Source organism: Ambystoma mexicanum, chromosome 8 (assembly GCF_040938575.1).
Source record: "Ambystoma mexicanum isolate Mex_15411 chromosome 8, UKY_AmexF1_1, whole genome shotgun sequence".
Lineage (NCBI taxonomy): Eukaryota > Metazoa > Chordata > Amphibia > Caudata > Ambystomatidae > Ambystoma > Ambystoma mexicanum.
This window is the reverse complement of record NC_090929.1, coordinates 948,304,820-948,319,873: the sequence shown is the minus strand read 5'-3', so window position 1 is coordinate 948,319,873 and position 15,054 is coordinate 948,304,820. Positions and strand designations below refer to the sequence as shown.

The window sequence follows — 15,054 nt, the reverse complement described above, 5'->3', positions numbered from 1 at the left end:
CCATGGGGTGAGCCCTCTCGATTTGCCTTCTTGTTCCACAACTCAACCCGGCGTTCCCTCTGTAATCTCCCTTTTTTTGTGTCATATCGCTCCGTTGCTTGGTAATTTAAGTTTGGGCTATAGAAATCCAATACATGCCTGCCTACATACTACATAGGCACATATTTTCTCATCAGCCCCACCGCAGTGATCTGCATGCAAAATAACTGCTGTGTGACAACAGTGCACAGCCAGTAATGCAGACCAGCCACTGCCCACCTTTCTCACCCAACTAATCCAGTCACACTCTGGTTTCATATAAATGTACTGCAACAGAGCTCTCAAATAACGTTTTATACACAGTCAGTGTAGCCTATGTCATTTCTATACAGTTCATGAATGCAGGACTGCAAGTACCATAATGCAATATGATGTGAGCCTAAAAGCAAAAACGGGTTAATTATTTCACACCTGGAGTGGGACACATCGAGATCCTTAACAATGAGTTGCAGCACTTTTAAGATTTAGACCCACCCCGGAGCATGTGTGATAATGTCACATGTTTATCAGTTTTTAACAAAAGCATGCAGCTTACATTTATGTGGCATGTGCATGGCATTTGCAGTTCCATAAACGCATGTAACGTTTTGTAAACAAGCTAACAAGCACCCTCAAAAACTGTCCAGAACCGCTTTCAACGGAGCTAAGCTGGGACGTGTATTTCAGGTTGGGCCTTGGACCAGTGAGGGTGGCCCTTGCCCCTTATGCCTCACCCTATCTATGTCACTAATGTGTGTGTATTTGTCAGAAGAGTGTGTCTGTGTGTGCTGATTTCTTTGCCACAGTAGTATGTATCTGCCTTTTTTTTGTCGCATTCATGTGTTTTTCTACTGGCCCATGTATACTGGCCCATGTATTGTGTTTGTGTGTGTGTGCAAACTCACCCTTTGACCTTAGTGTGTGTTTGAGTGTATTAGTGAGTCTGCTTGACATTTTTGTTCCAGGTGTGGTTGCACATATACCTGAATGCGTCAAAAGATGTCATGTAGTGTACCCGTGAACTACCCCACTGCACCTCCTTTGAGTTAGGCTGCCGCTGCTCTCCTATGACTGCCACTTTCAGAGCCTGGCGATCTTGAGAGACTCACTAGTAGTACCTGAGTTAGGAAGATCTGCCGGAGAACCACCCTCCTCACAGGGCTTTAAGGTAAATCTCCCTATCACACGTGTATTCTGTGCACACAGCAGATTTAAAGGCACATTTTTGTCGCTCTTGATCCTAGAAAATGTACCTTCTTGCGTGGAATATCCATGTCTGCTTTTAGTTTTTTGGTGAGACGTTCAGGCGTTCACAGATGTAGACTATTTGTGTAGTCGTTCCTTGATAATACCAAGGAGATGATTGCGAGGGTTCTGTGTATGAAGTTGAGGTAAGGTCGGATCCATCGTATTAATCGGATGAGGTAAAAGCCATTTTTTAGCTATTGCTTTGACTTGTGGTTCCAAGGTGAAGCCGTTGTCCATGAGGATTCCCAGATTTGTTATCACTGTTGACGTCCTCGGTTGGGTTTCCATGGTCGCAGGCCATGTGAGGGATGTCTGTGTTGGACTGTTTGCTTGTGGGGCGAGTCATATTTCTGTTTTGGTTGGGTTCAGTTTGAGATTGTTGTTTGCCATGTAGGGATTTATGTCGGTGAGGCATTTATTGAGGGCACTGTCCGGGTCTTTGTTAGTTATCTTGAAAAGGAATTTGTTGTCGTCTGCGTAGTTGTAGGCTGTCAATCCATGAGTTTGGATGAGTTTTATTGGGGTGGGGAGGGTCATATAGATATTGGAGGAGTGGGGAGAGGCTTTATCCTTTTGGTAATGTAACATTTTTGGTGTTCAATGTAAATGGTGGAATTTGGGTTATTTCTGTTCAGTTAGTGAGGAAAGATTTTAGCCATTCTAGTGCACATCTTTGTAGGCCGGATTCCTCAGGTTTCTTGATTAGGATTGTATGCCTGATCATATCGAAGGCAGATGATTGTCCAGTAGTACGAGAGTCGATTGAGTGTCGTTCGCATTAATTTTTAGGTTATCCGATACGAAGAGTAGTGCTGATTCTGTTCCACTAATGGGTCTGAAAAATACCTGGGATTAGTAAAGTAATCTGTTGCATTCTGCATGATTGAGTAGTTCTTTGTACATGCGGTTCTCCAGGATTTTCACTGGGAACTGTAGATTTAATATGGGCCTGTAGTTAGTAGGGTTATCTGTATTTTCCTTCTCATCTTTTAGGAGAGGTTTGCTGTATGCTGATTTAAATGACTTTGGTACTATTCCAGTTTTTAGTGATAGATTCATTAGTAGTCTGATGTAGAGTGATGGTGCTTTGTGGGAGAGTGACTTTTTATAGGTATCCAGTGGGCATGGGTTGGGTTGCTGGCTGAACCTGCAATGTTGTTATATTTTAATAGTTTGTCGAAGATTTCCTCGCTAATAGGTTAAAACCGATTGAGTGTTGTGTTGGCGGTTGGGGTGCTGGTGTTTTGTGAGGATGTTTGTGGTCATGCAGGATGAGTCAATGGCCTGTTGCATTGCTTCTATTTTTGCTCTTAGGTGGGCTGTGATGCTGTCGCATAGGGTTTGCGAGGGTACAATGTTTTTGTTGCATGCAGTTTTTTTTTAAAGTCCTTTAAGTTTCTAAACATTACTTTTTGTGGGTTTGTTGGCGATTTGATTCTCGCTTCATAATGCTTTCTTGGGTTTCAGAAATGTTGATTTGTGCAGCTGGATTTGTTGCAGGTAGTTAATTGTGTCTATTTGGTTGTAGTGCTTCCCCCATCACTGTTCTAGATTCCTGTTATTTTTCTTCAGTTCCCTTAGTTCCTCTGAACCATCTTGCTGCATTTTCTTTCGGTATTAGTTTAAGAGTTTTCAGGGTGTTGCTCTGCGATCCAGGTCTGAAGGTTCTCTTCAACTGTGCGTGGTTGCATTTCATATAGGTGGTAGGTGTCTGCTTTGAGCGTTTCTAATATTTGTGTTTAAAGTTTCAAGGTTAAGTCTTTTGCAGCTTCTTTTGCTTGCCGTGGAAGTTGTTTGTGGGCATGATGCGGCTAGGGATTTTGGCAGTGAAAGGGATGATATGCTGGCCGCTCTTCTGATTGGTATAGGAGGGGCGGCAGTCAAAAGTCAATCCCCGCAGAAAATTTATATCTAGTGTGTCGTGCTCTGTGAGTGGGTTCCTTCACTTATTAGTAGGACACTGTGGGAGTTTGTTGTGGTTTAATTTTCTTTTCTCTAAACAAATGTTGAAAGCTACCAGAACAATTATTTTATCATCAGTCCTACAGATAATGGGTGTATCGGCCACTTTTATGCCCTGAAAATAGGCCAATACTCCCAAACAATAAAAATAGAGAGTAAAAATACTCCAAACAATAAATAGGAAACAGAAAGGGGACCTTGTTCCCTTGCTTTCACCCCCACAGCTCCATTGATATGTTTGGACCAGTAGTGCACGTACTACCATACAATGAATCTACTATTATTACTGCCTAATCGGAAGAGGTAAACCTGTATCTTTTAATGTGCATGAATAACTAGCTGTAAGGAAATAAATATTACAAAGCTGTTTCTATTTTCCAGTTAAACATGTTTTCACTAACTAGCCCTGCAGATAAGATTTGGAAGTGGGAGTATTTTACTCCCTATTTTTAAAAGTTTGGAGTAAAATGATATTTTGTCGAGTAAAAATGTAAGTGTATTTCCCAATGGGAGTATTTTTGAAGCAAGTAAAAGCATGTTTTAACAGGAAAACAGAAGTGTTCTTGTAATAATAATTTCCCTACACCTAGTTATTCATGCACATGTTTACTTCTTCCAATCAGGCAATAATAATAGTAATGTCTTCCTATGGTATTACATGCACAGTGTGCAATCATTATGTCGAAAAAAAAATGAAATGTCTAAAACATAATGTGGAAAAAAATATTGAATTTTTTATTTATATATGTTTTTTTTGGGTTCCGGGGGTAAAAAAAAGGGGTAAAACAAAAAAAATTACAAAAAACAGGGGTTGGGGGGGACCCCCCATTTCAAACAAAAAGCAACTAAAAAAAGAAATTCGACATTTTTTTTTCGACTTTATTTTTTAGACATTTTGACTTTCGACATTATGACATTCGACTTTATGACTATAAACCCTACATGCACTACTGATCCATAGATATGTTTGGGGGAAAGCAAGGGACCACATGGTCCTTGGTGTCTGCTTCCTATTTTTAGTTGGGGTATTTTTAATCTCCATTTTTATTTTTTGGGAGTATTTGCCTATTTGTAGCAAGTAAAAGTGGCCCATAGACCCCTTATCTGTAGGGCTGTCACTAACTTTTAAAATACTCCAATTGGGAATGGGACTTACTTTTGTACTCCCCAAAAAAATATTTTACTCCCAACTTTAAAAAATAGTGAGTAAAATACTCATACTTCCAAATCTTATCTGGAGCACTGGTTATCGTGATTTGTAGAAAGGTCAGCTGTGGCATCAGTGAGTTTTGCTGTGAAATTAGGGGTCATGGTGGGTGGTTTGTAGATCAGAAGGAGGAGTACGTTGAATTGGTCATTGAGGTTGACTCTGAGTGATTCACAGTCTTCTATGTCTGTTATGGGTAATGGTGAGGAGCTGATGCGATTTTTGTGCGCTAGAGCGATTCCTCCTCTTCCGACTTCTCTGTTAGGTTGTAATAGTTTAAATTGTCGGTTATGGCGTCATGGGCGATTACTTTGTGGGTGTCTGAAAGCCATGTTTTTGTGAAGAATGGAGCATCTGTACCTCCTTCACTTAGGAGGTGGTACATTTCTGTTTTGTGCTTTACCATAGATCTCACGTTGAGTAGGCTACTGTGTAGTGTGTGCTGTTTAACTTGTCTTTGTTGGGAGTTATTTCTGGTGTTTCAGTGGGAGCGGCATTCGTCTGTCCTTCAACTCTTTGTTGGGCTGGCCTTTTCATTGCGGAGTGGGATTCTCATCTGTCCCTTCGTTGAGGAGTTTCATTAGGTTGCACAATGGGTTTCACTGTTCAGATTTGTTGTAATTAGATGTTTGGTTGTCTTGGTGGTCTTTTATTTCCAAATGTGAATGATACTTCATTCTGATAATCGAAAACCTACATTCTCTAAATTAATCCTGTCTTGTGGAAACCTCTTGTTTTCACCACTTGAGGATTGGAGAAATGGCAGTATACAAGTATAAAATGGTTTGATTAGTGAACTACATTCTCTGAAAATCGGTCTGCTTGGTGGTTTTGTGGCATTTGTGGGCTGTTAAGGTCAAATGTAGAATGATGGAATATGTTATATGCTCTGTGCTGCATGATATCCTAAGGTGAAAACTGTAACTGTCCGTGGAGATTAAGGACAGAAGGAACACACGGATAGTAAAGACAGTGTAGCAGCAGTCCAGTGCTCTTACAAGTGAGGAATGTGAACTGGCTTAAGAGAGGGGAGGCTTAACTAATGCAGCCTCTTCCTATGGAACACATTTCTTTTGCCCCAAAATATCGGAAGGTGTGGATAAAGCCCCTTTTCCCAGAAGCCTAGATCTCCCATGATTGATGAGAAGTTCTTCAGGTTACATGAAACCACTCAAGGGCACCCAAGTGCAAGGGTTCCACAAGATCAAGCTTTTATACACTTATCCCTGCAACAAGCAACAAAAACGTATAACTAGCAGTTCTCCCTGACAGCATCCTACAGTATCCATCTACTAGACATGTGTCCTTCTTAAACCTTGGACGGTATGACGTTCATGCATCGCCAGTTTTTTTTTCTCGCAGAATTTATTGCAGAACATGTTAAAAAAAAAATGTGGGGTTTTGTGGGGGCAAGGCATATAAGGGTAGTCTGTGGTCAGGGAATACATAATAGGGAAGGAGGGCTTGGGGGTAGCCTCCAAATAAATATGTTTTTTATAAATCGCTGAGTTTTTCAGGCAAACATTTTCGGCAAAAAAACACAGCAGAAAAAAACTGGGGGTAAATGAACATAGAACCCCTCTGACACATTAAGCCATCGCTAAAGTCAACAGCTGCCTCCAAGTGCCTGGAGGACACCAGCCAGAGTCCAACCCCTGGGGGCTTGTCAGTTAAAGATTTTGCAGGGTTTCTGCAGTGTGCTGTAATCAGGTTTTGGGAGGCGGTCCATTTCAACTGGAGGAGGTTACCCTATCTCTTGAAACCATCGCAGCATCTTAGAGCCAAGAAATCCTACATTTTGTATGCATCGTGGTCTGAATCCATGAAGCTGAATAGCTCAAGAACCGCAAACGGGGCCTTTTGTTAATGGCCAATTTGATAACCATTTTTCGAAAGCAGCATTAAGGCAAACATTATTTCTTAATGAAAGCCGGCTGTTAACTGTGGTGAGGAAAGATGTTAATTGCCTGTCTGGCTTCCTCCATATAGTCCCCGTTGACTGGCCCTTTCATTCTTTCCAGTTGCCCTAAACTATACTGGAAACCTTAATTTATTTTGTACGTTATTGTGCATTTTCTTGATATGATTTGATTTTAATAAGTTGTATATCTATTTTGGGGAAATGTGGACTGATTCTACTATTTGTGGGTGTTACATTTTATTTGTACTTGTGACGAAAGGACGAAACCGCCGACATAAGGTTCTTAGAGTGAAGTCACAAGTTCTTTTCAAGGTTTTAAGCCACTCTCCAGTTCTTGATCTTTATACTCTCAGACATATGCCGACATAGGGCCTGATTTACAAAATCGTTTTACAATGGTGCAATCCCATTGAAAAACTATTTTGTAAATCAGGCTCTTGGTGTATCTGTGGTTGTGCTCATTTCTTTGTAGAATGGGACTGTCTCTTCTTATCTCTGTGAGTAATCCTGTTCTGGGCGCAAAAAACTGTCTTCATTTTGTGAGCGTTTGTGGGTCCACCATACCATTGTGTGTTTGTGGGCCTGGCTGTGAATTTTTGTGTATGTCAGCTTTTGTTAAAAAGTATTCGAAAAAAGTATCGCCTTACTTTTGCCCAGTGTCTTGTCACTCACTGCTATCATCAGTGATGTAAACCTATCTGTTGTGCACAGCAGTTTTTCATCTAACTTTGTGATCCATTTCATGAGCAGGGCGTTGCCTTACAATCCCTCTAAACAGGGATTTGAGGGCCTGGAGAATATGTGAACAAGTTGGAATGTTTGGCTTTTTTTCTAGGGCTTCCTTTCTATCCAGGAGCTCCTTGCCTTGAACATTTTTACCTGTGACCAAACACATTTGGCTGTATTTGAAATCTGCACCCTCTGTGCTGTGAGCATGATACTTCTTAGGTCGCAGAATTTGCTGGCACATGCCAGAAACTGTGCTGGTCCTGTTTTGCATCATGATGTGTTTGGAAAATGAAAATGTATACTTCTTTTTACATGTTTACGTTTGCATTTGTCACGAAATAAAACTCTAGCCTGCTGTATTGCATAGCAAATACCCAGGTGTTCAGGCAGCATCATTAGTTTATTGAAGACAAATTGGCGCCCCTCTGCATAGTCCATAGGCGCTGTTACGTGTCTCCCCTGTTGGGAGGCATGGTATCGCCCAAGTGTGCTGATGTGGTCACGTGGGGAACCACGTGACCAACCTAATAAAGTGAACGAGCCGCTTCCGGCTCGTCAGTCACGAGTGAACCTGACTCCGCGTGTGTGTGTTGTGTTGGTGCCGGGGTGGTGCCTCGCCACGTGTGCTGGGCCCAAGGACGGGGCCCAGCTTGAGGACGGTGCCCCTGCCGGGCAACGCCGTCCGGACGGTGCCCCTGCCGGGCAACGACGTCCCTGTGGGTCCCCCAGCCATGTGAGGCGGGTTGGGGATGCGACCCCGGCCTGGGTGCCCCCAGAGCCGGGGCCGCGGTGGCCAGGTGGACCTGGCCACGTGTGCGGGGCTCTGGTGCTCTGGAGCGGGGTGGGCGGAACCCCCACCCCTGAGTATGCGGCATGGGCGCCGCCGAAGAGTGTGTGTTGTCGGGTGCCACCCGACCCGAGTATGGGGCTGCCCGGTGATCCGGCACAGCCCCCAACAATGGCGACGAAGCGAGGGGCCCCGCGTGCCCCGAAGAAGATATGGTGCGGGCCCATCTCCAACTGGGCCCGCGATGTGGAGAAGCGGAGGCTGTGTTCCCCCTTATCCCCGTGGGGGAAAGAAGTTTCTGCGGCGTCGGCCACAGAGGAGGTGCTGCCCCTCCCCCACCCGCAAGCCGCGGAGGGGAGGAGCGGCAAATAAAGGATGGCGGCCCGACACCAACGGGGCCTGCGGAGGAGTGATGGTTCTTGCCCGCTTCCCCCGGTCTTGTGGGGGAGGGATGATGTGCGGCATCGGCCGCATGAGGAAGTGATGCGGTCCCATCCCCAACTGGGCCCCGCATAGGTGCTGCCCGCCGGCACGAAGGAGGTGGTCGCCCCCCCCCCCCATCACCTCCAAGGAGAGTCGCCCGCGGCGTCGGCCGCAAGAGGCAGAGGCCCTGCCCCTCCCCCCACCCGTAAGCCGCGGAGACAAGGAGCGGCCAACTGCGGCGCAGGAAAAACAATGATGCGGGCCCAACTCCACTAGGCCCGCAAGGCAATAAGGAGCCGCTCCCCACCCGGGTGGAGGAGGATCGGCGGCGTTGGCCGCGCGAGCAGATGCCCCCCTCTTCCATCTGAGGGAGACTGCTCTGCGGCCTCAGCCGCAACGGAAAGACAGGAAGTGGCGGGCTCTACTTCAACGGGTCCCGCAAGAAGGTACAATGGGGCGGGCCTGAGTTCGAAAGGGCCCACAACAAGGATGCAGGCCCAAATCCAACGGGGCCCGCAATGGGCAAAAATGGAGGAGCCTCTGCCCCACCCATGGGGAGGGGGATTGCCGGCGGCGTCGGCCGCACTGGGTTGGCGAAGTTGACCGCCTGAAGCTGCCCCTCGCCCATCTGGGGGAGGAATGCCCGCAGCATCGACTGGAACAAGGGAGGCGCTGCCCCTCCCTCAACCGTGACACGGAGGGGAACCGCCTGCCATTACCCCATACAGATGGACCTAGCCGATGTGGCCCCTGGGCCTCCCCAGGTGCGGCTTTGCCGGCCCTTTTTGTGACTCTGGTGAGCGTGAGGGAGGACACAGACGGTTTCTAGGCACGAAAGTGCAGAAGATGGAGGTCGTCGCCCATGTCCTCAATACACACTCCGGGCCTGCAGAGGTCGGCTGGGGCAAAATGGCCCAGCGGGCGGACAATATCATGTGATATACATCTGCACATATAAAATGCTTTCTGTTGTGCCAGTAGCCTTCAGTGGTGCCTTTTAGTGACGTGAGAGCCACTCACCCAGGTTAATAAAGGGTGTGTAAAGAAGTAGAGTGGCTCAAGTAGTAGTAGTGGGGGGTAGGTTGGGACTTTGGGGGTTTTGTTTTATTGTTATGAAAAAGGAGGAGTGTTACGTGTCTCCCCTGTTGGGAGGCATGGTATCGCCCAAGTGTGCTGATGTGGTCACGTGGGGAACCACGTGACCAACCTAATAAAGTGAACGAGCCGCTTCCGGCTCGTCAGTCACGAGTGAACCTGACTCCGCGTGTGTGTGTTGTGTTGGTGCCGGGGTGGTGCCTCGCCACGTGTGCTGGGCCCAAGGACGGGGCCCAGCTTGAGGACGGTGCCCCTGCCGGGCAACGCCGTCCGGACGGTGCCCCTGCCGGGCAACGCCGTCCCTGTGGGTCCCCCAGCCATGTGAGGCGGGTTGGGGATGCGACCCCGGCCTGGGTGCCCCCAGAGCCGGGGCCGCGGTGGCCAGGTGGACCTGGCCATGTGTGCGGGGCTCCGGTGCTCTGGAGCGGGGTGGGCGGAACCCCCACCCCTGAGTATGCGGCATGGGCGCCGCCGAAGAGTGTGTGTTGTCGGGTGCCACCCGACCCGAGTATGGGGCTGCCCGGTGATCCGGCACAGCCCCCAACAGGCGCCCCTCTGCGAGAACGAACACGGCTAAATGACCTCTTCTTTGGGAAGGTACCAACTTGAGAGTCCGCAGCCACACTTTAGCTCACTGTGCCTTTCACAGAAGGGAAATAACAATTTGCATATCAGTCTTTGTCCCGCCCACATGGGCAGTCCAGCACCGAAATGCTATAGCAGCTCCCTTCTGAACAAGAGTACCAACAGCAACCCCATACACGTGTTTCAGCCTTGCTGGGCTGCATCGGTGAGCAGGGGCTGTGCCTCTCTGAGCACAGTGAGCAAGGGGTCCACGCCTGGATGACCCTAGGAAACTTAGGGTGACTAAACCTAAGTCCCTTAAACAATGAAAAAATAGTCCATAGGCGCCCCTCTGTTTTTGATTTTAATTGATTTTTTTTCGTTAGTTTATTGCCCTTCTCTCATGAGGTTTGTGTCTAAGGTTGCCATAGGCCAAAACGCAGAAATGGCTAAGAAACATGCCTACAGGCGATTCAACTGTTCTCAAGGAGTGAAAGATGAATACAATGCTATTGCTGTCCTTTGCTCTCCAAGCATGCTTTCTTGTATCTTTGTCGTCAATTCCTGTACACCAAATGCAAAGAAGCACATCATTTGATAAGTGGTGTTCTATTGCCAATACCGATTGTATTGTCGTGGGTTGTGGGTCCAGCAGCTTACCCATGTACTTAAACAGATGTCTAATTTCACAACACATATGTGTTTCTACTAACTTCAAAATTGTACTGAATTAATTAGCGAATGGTAATCATTTCTGATAACAGCTTTGCTCGTACCCTAGCTCTGTTATATACATGTTTTGTTCTGCTGCACCCGGCCACAGCTAACTCTCAACGCTTGTTGTTACGATACTTGTTTTTGTAATTGCGCTTAGTGTCTTGTACTGTGCTTGTCGGTGGATGTGTTGTCTGTATGATCTATGTCAAGCGCCCTGATGCCTGCGGGCTTTGGCGCTCTATAAGCATACAAATAAATAAATAACTTCTGCCTTGTGGTAGTATTGTCATTTCCAGTGCCCATTTTGCTTGTGGATTTCCTTATTGGATTTTTTACATTTGACCGTAGCTGCGTGAGTCACTGTTTCATTTGCACATTTTTGGACTAGCAAAATAAGGGAAAATCCCAATAGAATTCTTAGTTTTCTGAGAAATTCTCCAGCAAAAGCGGTAGCGTGTATTATATCAATGTGCAAGCTCGTCACTAAATAATTGTTATTAATCATCTCTCGCTCTCTCTCTTTATTAAGTATACAAAACGATGTTGTTTTCTGAGTAGCCCAGGTTATGTACAATTGCTCATGTTATGTTCTTAAATTAGCAAAGTGAATTGACTTCTTTAAATAGTGCTTTGAAAATATGTATTAATATTTACATTTTTACAACATTTCTGTATTTTTCTGGAGAAAAAAGTGGAAAAAACCTTTTTTTCCATGCCTTCATCATTTCCAATCGCTAGTTGAAAAGCCACAGCGAGAGGTTAGACCCCTGGAGAACACCACAGGTGGAGAGGAAGATAGATGATAGGAAGGACCCAAGTTGGACCTGGGAGGGTCGATCAGAGAGGAAAGAGGTCAGCCAGGCCAGAGCCTGATCAGTGATGCCCAGGTTATCACCGAGACGGTTGAGCAGGATGGTATGGTTGACCGTGTCGAAGGCAGAGGAGAGATCGAGTAGGATGAGGACAGAGGGAGTGCTAGAGTCAAGGGTGGAAAGCAGATCTTCACAGATGTTCAGGAGAGCAGTTTCCGTGCTTCTGCCGGATCTAAAGCCAGACTGATGGTCATGGAGGCAGCCAACAGAGTCAGAATGAAGGATTAGCTGAGAGATGGCCAGCTTTTCAAGGATTTGCCCAAGAAGGGGGTAATGGAAATTGTACGATAGTTGGCCGGACAAGAGGGATCAGCTATTGGTTTCTTGAGGAGAGTATGCACAAGGGAGTGCTTAAGAGGGGAGGGGAAGGATCCTGAGGCAAAAGAGTGGTTGCAGAAATCGGCAAGGGCCAGAGCGAGGGTATCAATGTGGTCCTTGATAGTTTTAGAGGAACAGGGATTAACCTGTTTTGACGAGGCTTGCATAGATCGGACTTGTCTAGCGACCTCATCAGGGGAGAAAAGAGGAAAGGAAGAGAAGGAGGGAGGGGGGGATGGCTGGAGGAGGGTCAGTGAGTGTAGACGGAGAGGGGAGAGGAGAAGGAGTGGAGGAGAGGATGGACAAGATGTCCTGGGTTTTTGAGATAAAGTGAGAGGCCAGGGCATTGCAAAGAGCCTGAGAGGCAAGGGGGGAGGTAGAGACTGCAGCAGGGTTGGCCAGCTCCTTGCAGATTTTAAAGAGTTCGGCCGAGCTCTTTTTTTGCCGCAGAGACACGGGCTTGAATGTGGACTCTCTTCTTGGTACGGACAGAGAGGCGGTATTGCCTTTGAAGTAGGCGACAGGCCAGTTTGTCAGAGGATGAACAGGAATCCCTCCATTTTCTCTCAGCCGCCCTACACTTACGTTTAAGTGTAGCTAGATCGGAGTCATACCAGGAATTGCACTTGGCTTTGCATTTCAGGCGGATCCTCATGACAGGGGCAAGAACATCAAGAGTATCAGAAATAGAAGAATAGAGAGAAGACAGGGCTGTATCAGGGTGTGAGTCAGCCAGAGGATGTGGGGGTGGGAGAGAAGGTGGCAGCAAAAGCCTCGACTGACACATGCTTCATGGGCCGGATATCCAGGAAGGTAGGTGGCAGTGTTGGGATAGGCTTCGCTTGGGAGAAGAGAGAGAGAGATAAGAGGAGAGGAGGTAGTGGTCACTCCAAGAGAGTGGAGTGGAGATAGGGATAGGGATAGAGACGGGGAGGCTACAGGAGATCAAGACATCAAGTGTGTGCTCTGCAGAGTGTGTTGGGCCAGAGGGGAGGATAGGGAGGGAGAGGGAATCGCAGAGGTCGTGAGAGGTATGTGAGAGAGGGTATCCCCATACATGGATCACTTGCTCGCTGCGCCATAGGGAACCAAGCTGCACCTCACTGAGAAGGCCTGGCCCATTGATGGCAGTACCTGACTGATTTGCATATGGCTAAACCCCTTTTGCAACGTTGCAGACGGCTAAAAACGGTGGTGTGGAAGGTTGCCCAGAGCAATGCCAGTGGTTCAGATTAATTTCGAAACCTTCCACCCATAACTTTTTTGGTTTTAGTTTGCCTTCACTCACTCTCCAACCCCCTATTGTTGTCCGCACCGATACGGTCTGGCCTTCTGACCACCACAATTCTGTGACCCAATTAACATATAGCGGTCAATGGTATGTTGTAAATGTTGTTTAAACTCTTATTCTGGAGAGGGCTTGTGTGTAGCTGCAGGTTACGTCTTCCTCAAGCACCAAGTGAAGATGATCTTTTGTGTGCTTTGGATGAAAGCGCGTATACATTAGCAAGGAGGTTGTCGGTTGGCTCGTGGAACGGTTTAACTGACGAGTTCTTGAATGTTTTGGTTGCTATAATTGGCTGTGAATTGTAAATAGATGACTTGACTGTTGAGCCAGTTCGTAAAAGATCTTGCTTCATTCTCATCCACTAACCAAATCATCACAAAGTCGTCAATATAACACTTCCATAGCCTGATGTTGGTAATTTAAGGATTAAAATCGGAGTAGATTCTCGTTTCTTCCAGTTTTTCAACTTATACATTTTATGGCGTTGTTTCCTTAGCAAGCCATTTTACTTTACAGCAACATATATTTGAGGAATTAAAATGGGCGTTGCTATATAGAATCAAAAAAGGCAAAGATCCAATATCTGATAAAGAGCGACTTTTCAGTAAAGAACGGGAGCTAATTGTTTTGACCACGAGCGATACTATGGGATTGAATGGGTGCATTGAGTGGCATAGAATTAAACCATAATTGTTCTAGGCATAACATTGAACATGGATTTCTGAAATAACCCATGTGGTGCATAATGCGCAGTGTGTATAATAAATGACGGGATATGCAACCTTAGATTTTGGAGATTTAAATTCTCCAGACTGCGCCAAAATAACTATTCCATAAATATGGTTCTAATAATGTGGACATATGTTGCAAATGATGTTAGAATAATTTGTGGACACATGTTTCAATGGTTTTGAAACTAACAAATGCAATACTTCATTGACGGCATGCCAAGGTCATACACTAATGTTTAGAAAACGTACCTTGGTACTATATATGTACGTCATACCGTTCACTGACGCTGCCTACAAAGTAATTTCGGTAGCAGTGCCAGCACAGGGTGAAAAACTCTGACCAGGCGAGGGGCAGAGTGTGGATTTTATGCCGACAAACGTTTGGCTGAGACAGTGATTTTGCAAGTAAGTGCGGAACCATAAGTTTTGTGCTGCTATTAGCTAATTATTACACACAGAGGGTGATAAAGAGAACTAATTAGGTGACTATTGTTATGTTGTTGCAGCACAGGCCCAGGATGGGTCCAATTGGGGGGTGGGAGGGATATATTCTATTTTCGGATGGCAAAGATAAGTCAAGTGAGTTCCTAAAATGACTTGACCTAAGCCTGTGCTTTGTTTCCATACTGGAATTTGTAATATTGGAAATTGTTTAACTCCATAGATACTGGAGGAAGACGTAACCCCCAGCTACTCATACGCCCCGGGATGGAGGGATGATGAGAATGGGAGTCTTGAAGAAATGTCAAAATTAAGTGGTAAATGTAAGCACTCTCCAGAATAGGAATTTGAAACATATTTACCACATATTGTAGATTGCTACACGATAATTGGGTCAACGAATTGTGGTCAGAAGGCCAGACTGCATAAGTGTGGGCCAGGGGCACAACAAACTCTACATTTGGGGTGGGGAGGCTAACTGGTGATGGGAGGGGCCACTTCAAAAACTGGGCGGGGCTAACTTGGAGGCTCCACACCTTCTGTTCTACTCCCAAGGGTCGTCTGGTGTGGGGACCAAGTATCAAATGGTACATTTTAAAGCGCAATATGCCAGTAAGAATGAAAATGTTATTGGATTTAAAGACAACATACACATTTAGTTGCTTTGATAATTTGTATATGCCATGCAGAGCAACTTTTGAGAAATAGTCTTGAGAAAAAAAAATAGATTGTA

The 15,054-nt window shown here is 46.0% G+C and overlaps 1 protein-coding gene across 6 annotated transcripts in view; it reads left to right on the top strand.

Moving 5' to 3' along the window:
• PHC2 (polyhomeotic homolog 2) overlaps positions 1-15,054 on the top strand; it is a 1,003,431-nt gene that overhangs the window by 113,856 nt on the left and 874,521 nt on the right. The window lies entirely within an intron of this gene.